Consider the following 8,001-nt stretch of genomic DNA (forward strand, 5'->3'; position numbering starts at 1 on the left):
TAAACTCTGAGGAACCTGAGAACCAGGTAAATAAAAAGGATCAACACTTGGTTTGTCGGGCAGTACGGTAGAGCGGGCAGCCTCAACCATAACAGGAACTACTGTTGAAGATGACGGCTCAGCTACGCTCGACAAGCACTTAGGTTGAGGTAAATGAGTGGAAGAAGGGGGTTTTTGAGTAGAAAAAGCATGACCAGACATGTACGCGTCAACTGTGCGACAGATTTCTTGCTGATGGAAATCCAAAGGCAAGTTTGTGCTTGGATCACTTGAGGGGTGAGGGCCTGCAAAAGTGACCTTAGAAGGCACTAGCCTTGTAGTAGGAGAGTTATCCACACCCACAACCGCTTCCACCTAGGCATCGAGCAGGGCATAGGGTGGAATGTTGAATGGACCCAATGGGTCGGGAGCTGGAGTACGCGCTATAGCCATTTGGTGATATTTTTTAGAAACTGCAGATGAGGCAATAAAAGCGTTTTTTTTTCAGAGCATGAATATGACGAAGGAGTTTTTTACGAGTTATCCTTCTTGGCTGGTGCTTGATTTTTTGATTTTTTGCACAGAATTTTTGAGGTGATTTTAGACCCATTAGAACTTGCCTTGGGGATGAAAATTGTGTAAGGAACGCTCACCAATGGGGTTGCCCCAACTCTTACCGTTGGAACAACAGGATTTGGTGGGGGTAATCCAGACGGGGCCATGTTATCCAGTATAATACATTCAATAAACGGCACTGCCAGAGTTAGAGAAGTCTTTGCCAGGGCAGACTGAACACAATTAGAATTTACCAATCCATGCACCTCAAACGAAGTTTAGGTACCTAACGAGGCAGTTAGGGCCTGGGGGCAGTCACTTACATCAGCGGGCATAGCTGTAGGGGCACTTTTTTGCTGAAACAGAGAAGTGGCGCTATCTTGCCAAGCTAAAATCTTGTCCAGTTTTTGGGAATGAACACACAAATTGTTAATCACTGAATCAAAAAGTTTGGATAGCGTTTGCAACGATACATGCATAGCAGATAAAGTAAGGTTTACCATATTATTGTTAGCCACTACAGCATCCACCTTGCCAGACTGCACCGGCGGTTCTACACCGCAGCGTGGAGTCGGGGCGAGGTACGAGGCTTCAATGGCCGAACAGTTGAGTCCAATCTCTGAAAATATGACAGGGGATTGTGACAAATTGTGGGGGGATCCCTCAGGAAGTAACTGTTGTGAAAACTCTGACTCATTCAAATCCAAGTTGATAACAGCAGCATCATATGGCACAAACACAGCCGGGACAGCCTCAGCAAGTGCGGGGGCGGACGGCGGCAAATTATGTAGCAATACACTATCAGAAAGAGAAATACAACACACAGAGATACCACGAGTAGACATGGCATTAAGTGCAGTTGCTTTGTGCAGTGTTACCATAGCACTTTTTGTAGGGGAAGGACGAGGTCTGTCCTTTGGATGAGAGCAAGGCAAACAGTCAGGATGCATGGGCCTAATCGCAAGCTCAGCTTGAGAAACTGGAATAGCTCTCAGCGTGTCAGACATGGGGGCCTTAGGAGCCTTGTAGAAATGCTGAAGATCAGGCAAAGAGGACCCTTTAAAGCATACTCTAGTACCATTACGACTATGGCTCGAGACTGGAGTCGAGCACAGAGTTAGTGCTGGTTTCTTCTGAGCTGGTAATAAAAGCGAGTTGCGAGTAAATTTAGACATCACAGGTTGTATAGATGAAGGCATCCCCGTTTTCAACGAGGGCAGTCTAGACTGCATAAAGGCCTGTAGCACACCAAAAAAAAAATAAAAAAAATAAAAGTAAATATTATACAAGACAAAAATAAAAACTCACTGGTTATGTTAATCTAACTGAATCCAACAATAATGCCTCGCTGTACGCTAGAAAGCTAGACAGCGAGACAGCTGCAAAATATTTAAACAGAGCACTTCCACAAATGCGCACGCGCACGGTGCTTATATGTTGTTAAAGAGGGATGGGCGTGTAATTCACATCCAATCCGTGAGTGGCTGGGAACAATGTGGGAGGGGCAGCAGCCTCGGTTCACGCTCCGTGGATAAATCAAACAGTCCTGGAGCTGGCAGTATTTTCAACAGGAGCGGACAGCGAGACAGCTGCAAAACACTTAAACAAAGCACTTTCACAAATGCACGCCCGCTGGAAATGAATGCACGGTTAACTGTGACGCCTCCACCTGAGCTCCCGCGTTGCCCAGTCATCTCATCATCAAAGCTTGACCCTGCTCACCTCCTGTCTTATACACACAGTGGAGTCAAAAAATCCACTGACACACCTCGGCCTGTTTCATGGGCAGGACGGGTCAAGGTAATCCATGCTTTGGGGGTGTTGCAATTTCAATGGCCATAGGCATGTATTCAGGCATGTTTTAACCCGTTTTTCTCCCCCAACCCTTGCCCTCACCAAATAGAGTGTGTGCAGCAGGGGTGGGTCAAAAGAGAGCACCCCACTGCCCACACACTGCAGTGACACAGCCCCAGACCGTCAGTAGACGCAGCATCATACCGGGTGAAACAAAGTTCAAACCTTATGCAGTAACGTTTGAATGGTAACGCACACACGTTTCATTTTTTACGTGGGGCACCACCCGTAGTGCCCCCAATAGACGAGCCGCCCCTGCTTTTAGCCCTCATAACGTTCAATGCTTTCAGTACTCTTGCAGTCTATCTGCCATACTTCTGTCCTATCCTTTCTCCTTGCCCATCCCACTTCTTTGAGTATAAGTGAATACGATGATGAGCAGGAAGACTGGGAATGTGGCGAGTCAGTGGCAGCAAGGCAGGGCCGACTGCCCTGGTAGTGCTCTCTACTTGCCTACCCTCAATTCACGCCTCTGCCTGGGATTAAGGATGAGGATGCGAGAAGGGATTGAAGGGAAATATGGAGACAAGAAGGCATAGTGTTTCAAATATCCCCCTCTTCTTGGTATTGAGTCTCTCTCCCTCCTCACTTTCTGCATTCCTAGGCATCAGCATCTCTCTCCCTCCTCCTAAGCCTGGAATCTCTTTGCTTGACCTCAGACATAGGGGGCTCGGCAAAATTGTTAGATAGATTCTGTTCCGCCAGTGGCGTAAACGAAATCTGTCAGATTTCGAGCCGCTTCACCTCGATCCGCCACTCCTGCATATCGAAAAGAGCTGCATGAGGTTTCTCGGGCCACTGCTCGAACCTAGCATGAATCGAAAAAGCAGCACAAAGTCTGCACAAACCTATCACGAGTCGATAAGAGTGGCAGATCGAAAAAAACATGCGAAGTTTCTCGTGACAAAGTCCGTACCTAGTATGGATCAAGGCCAGCGCAAAGATTCCCGTGCAGCTGAGCAAAACTAGCACAGATTGGAAAAACTGTGCAAAGTTTGTCATGGTGCTGCTCAAAAGTAACGCAGCTCTGAAAAGAACTTCTCGTCTCTCCACATGAGACCAAGATGGAGACGAAACACCATGCTCTGCGCAAGACGCCACAAAACCGGGTGACATTTCAGTGGCAGTGGAACTGTAATACTGATTTCATGGAACAGGAGGGATGGTGCGGGGGGAGCATATTCCAGTGCGAATTCTGCCCTTTTTTGATTTGTGGGTGGAAATTTCACCCACCCCTACTCAAACTTTGCGGGTCTGCCTTGCTGTCTGATTAGGTTATGTCACGTTCACCTCATGCTCACTCTGTTGCACAGCAGCAGAGGAAAAAGCACGACAGCTGACTGGTGTTTACTGTTATGGCAAATGTCCAATATCCCAGCACATAGACACTGAACCCTGGTTCCTTTGGTCCCACCCCACATACTTGGGTAGTGATGGGAACTCTGCCATTTTATGGCTAACCCCAGCATATTCTAAAGCAAGTGGGGTGCTTCAGAAGCTTCTGTTCTGTCCCTGCTGGTTTGTCAGCTAGTATTCAACCGTATTTATCCAGTTGGTGCTTCGCGGGGGAGGGGCATTGATATATATTGCTGAGGAGTGGGCAATGCAGTACTCTGTCCAGGAGGAGAATTGGTTTGCCCCTTCTCCCACGTCCGCCTAACTACTTTTCTTGTCAACTAAATGATTAAGACAAGGGCCTCCCCTTAACGAATGCCGGTAGCGGTAGGAGATGTCTTCCTTCACTAAACTTTCTAGCTTTAGCAAGTCTTTTTAGACGTGGTCTCTACCACTCCATTCACTGCCTCTCCCAAGTAACTCTTAGCTTAGTGAACATCCACTCCCAGCCTTCTTTCCTCTTCCTATGCTGTCCTTCACTGGAACTCTTTAACATTTCTAGTTCCCTGGATGCAGCTTACAGTCACCGCATTGTCTTTACATGCTGTAAGTGAAGCCCGACACAGTAGGCCTGCAGTCTTCCTCTCATTCCTGAGGGGATTGACACCCCCTAATTCAGCCAGCTGGGATGTCCTGAATTCTATGCCTCCATTCCCAATCTGTTGCTCTGCCTAGTCTACTCCCTTCTGATGCACAGACGCATTGATCCTGTCATAGCCCCGCCACTGTCATCCCTGCATATAGAAGCCTTACCTCAGTTCCACTCACTTCCCTTTATGCATTAACGCTGGATCTTTAGGACAAGCCCTTCATGAATTCAGAATATCAAATATCCTAATTCCTGGCTCCTTTGGATTTCTGGGGCAATGCCCTCGTGTGATGCAACTTTGGCATTGGCTCAGTTGCTTCATAGAAATGTCTTGCCACTTTAAGCTTAGGTTTAGCAGAAGACTGGCAGAGCAAGGTTTCGTGCTTCACACACACAGGGTCCGAGATAGAAGAAGGACTCCCCATTCCTCGCTCTAGTTTGTTTACTCATAGGAAAACTGCAAGGTAGGTAGTCTTTTCTCATTATAATACTGGCCATGCTGGATTGGGAGCCTCTTAAATGTTGCTACACGATGGTCTCAATCCATCATGCCTGCATTGTTTAACAAAATAACACTGGCAACCTTAGTCTTTAATCAGAATGATAATGATCACAGCAAAAACACCACACAGATTGCAGTACAGAAGTGGACAATACATTAATGTAGCAAGTAAATCAAAACAGAATAAGCTATTTAAAACAATATTGTACAACTCTCTCCCTAACTTTCCCCAACATAAACAGTTCCACTTGCTTCTACAAAATGACTGCCAACTTTTACAATAGTGCACCTGTTCTTCACCAGAGAACAGCTGATTGGCATTAAAGTTCCATCTTATGAGGAGCCAGGAATGAGACACGGACACAGGATTCATGGTGGTTGTTATGGACCATAGACTTTTTTTGAAATAATAAAAGGGTAGGAAAATGCTTCACTGTCCCTAATCTAGGAGGTATTTCCCAACCTTAACCAAAGGTCTGTCTAGTGCCAAGATAATCAAATCAAAAACGTCCTGTGTCCAAAATCCTATCCTAGCCCTCACATTCTAAAATTATTTCGAAGGTGTTAAAGGTATTGGCCCTCATTACGACCCTGGCGGAGTGGGTTTACGCCAGCGGTATTCGCGGCGGACCCTTCCGGCCTACTACGAGTTCCCGTAGCGCCATGGAGCGGTTTCCGCCTGGTTTTTCCGGGCGGAGAAATCCATGGCGCTACGGGACCTTGTTGTTAATTACGCCACCGTATTTTACGGTGGCGTAATTAACGCCTTCCCCACTCCCATTATACCCTATGGGGCAAAAATGGGAATGGGGAAGGGTAAAATGGGGAATGGGGATTTACCGCCCCGCCAAGGTCGGAATGGGGCGGTAAATCCGCCAACCCCCATGGCGGTATCGGCAGCTTTCCGCCGTGCTCCATGGTGCATATTGCACCACGATCTCCGCCAGGGTCGTAATGAGGGCCATTGTCTTTTCCTTCGAAAGTGTACAGATCTTTAAGCTCAACAAAAGGTATAACTCCAACAAAAGTTCCAAGTGGATAATGTTCAAAGTTCTAGAGGGAATGGCTCCCTTCCCCAGGATTCTCTCCGCCAAAACAAAAGTTCTAAGAGTAACCAAGTTCTTTAGCATTCAAGAGGATAACTCCTTCCTATACTGCAATTCACTGTAGGGGAAAGTATCCCCTTCCGCAGGCCTTCCCTACATGCAACACAGTTTCAAATCTTAAGGGCATGAATATTCCTTAGAATTCTTCTTTTGAGAAAACATTACTTGGATGCAGGTCAATGACTCATAAGACACCTGGTATACTCCCCTGCCAGGTTCTCTTGTGCAACACAATTTGGGTGCGGGTCCCAGACTCGCAAAACATCTGGTATACTCCCCTACCAGGTTCTCTCACCCAACACAATTCTTTATGGGTGCAGATCCCAGATCCGTTCTTCTCCTAGTATACTCTCCTGTCAGGACTTTGTTAAAATCTTTCTTACTTCAGTACAAGCATGGGTCTTCTCCAGGTTACTTAATTGCAAAGTACTGTGACAATGAAGATTACACAGATTCCAATGAGGATTACTCGCTTTATGCACCCTAGTCAACCAATTCACCCTTTCAGGGTCTCTTTGCCTTAGGTTTGGCATTCCCTTCTTGGTCCACTAATATCATCTGCATTATCTTGCTGCATTTGCATACATTTAGGTACTCACCTCAGTATCGGCTGAACTCGAGCGGCTTTCCCCAGTCAGCGGCATGGAGCGTTCTCGCTCCTCGCATCAGAACGAAGCCTGTCCTGGGGTTTCCAGTTCCTGCAGCAACTTCCTTCTTCTTAGGGCACCTCCAGCGACACCAGCACTGCTTCCCAATGCAGCTGGTCCGGAGCTAGGTGTCCAGTCAAAGGGTCGAATACAATACATTCGACTCAAAAGGATTGAAAAAAAAGGATCAAATGCCTTTTTTTAAATGTATTTTTTTTGGGGCTTGGTATAGGTAAAACATGTGGTTTTTGGCCAAAAAACAGGGGTTTGCGGGGGGATCCCCCCCAAAAAAAATGCATTCAGTTTTTTGGTTTTCGGTCCTTTTGATTCGAAACAATTGTATTTCCAATCTTTTCATTCAGCCCTTCACCTACAACCCCGGAGCTCGCCTTTCCATCTCTCTTCTTGCTGGCAATGCTCTGCAGCTACGTCTCTCGGTTCAGTCTTCCTCCAAGTTCGCCCGACTGGCCAGCAATGCTTGGGTTGGTGCCCTCTCTCGCCACCAGCACTTGACTGCCTTCGGCGTTCGTTTCTGGATTTGGATACCCTCTGGTCTGCTCTGCACCCTGTGCCTCTCAACGGTTTCCAAGCCGATGCTTGGAAAAAGAAGGTCTCTCCATTTTCTCACAGTAGCTGATTTAAACTCCAGCCTCCAGGCAGGAGAGTGTCTTAGACCAATCACATTCTTCAGAACACTAGACTGCACGTTATGGTTCCCAGTCTTGCCCATTGCAGTCCTCTTCCTCGTCTCAGTACATGTTGTTTCACAAGGTGGAAAATGTTCACGAGGACTGTCAGCAGCTTTTACCGGATGCTGAGAGGGTTTCTCACAATATGCCATTAAGGCATGGGGAATGGAGGGGGTATACCTAAAAGGAAAGTGGGGATACCATGTCTCGCCTGTCGATCCCTCCGAGGGTTACCTCCCCTCTTGTAATCCTCCTTCGCATAGCCACCCCCCAGGGTCAGGATCAGTGGGTGGCTCCTGTCCCCTGGCCACATGAGGAGGAGTGATGGCCTAATCAGATTCACCACACTCTACAGAGACCTAAATATGACATTTTTTTCAGAGTTTCACCAATAATTGTTCGCACCTAGCTCGTGTGCATTATGGCCCATCTCCAAATCATCAGTTATGCCACAGCATGTTAAATGTCCTTAAAGCGCTTGGATAATATGCTGAGTGGGTTCATTGGAAACCCCACATATGCTTTTCAGGTCTCTTGAACGCTTCCACGAGGACTTAGACCCACCCCTGGAGCTGGTCATCTGGATGTGAGAGTGCGATTGAATCAACATCTAACTAGTAGCAATAGAACTGCGTTATTAGAAAGTTACCTCCTATCCCAGGTGGTGGGCCATTGCTTTTCCATT

This window comes from Ambystoma mexicanum, chromosome 5q, assembly GCF_040938575.1.
Source record: "Ambystoma mexicanum isolate Mex_15411 chromosome 5q, UKY_AmexF1_1, whole genome shotgun sequence".
In the NCBI taxonomy this organism is placed as follows: Eukaryota; Metazoa; Chordata; class Amphibia; order Caudata; family Ambystomatidae; genus Ambystoma; species Ambystoma mexicanum.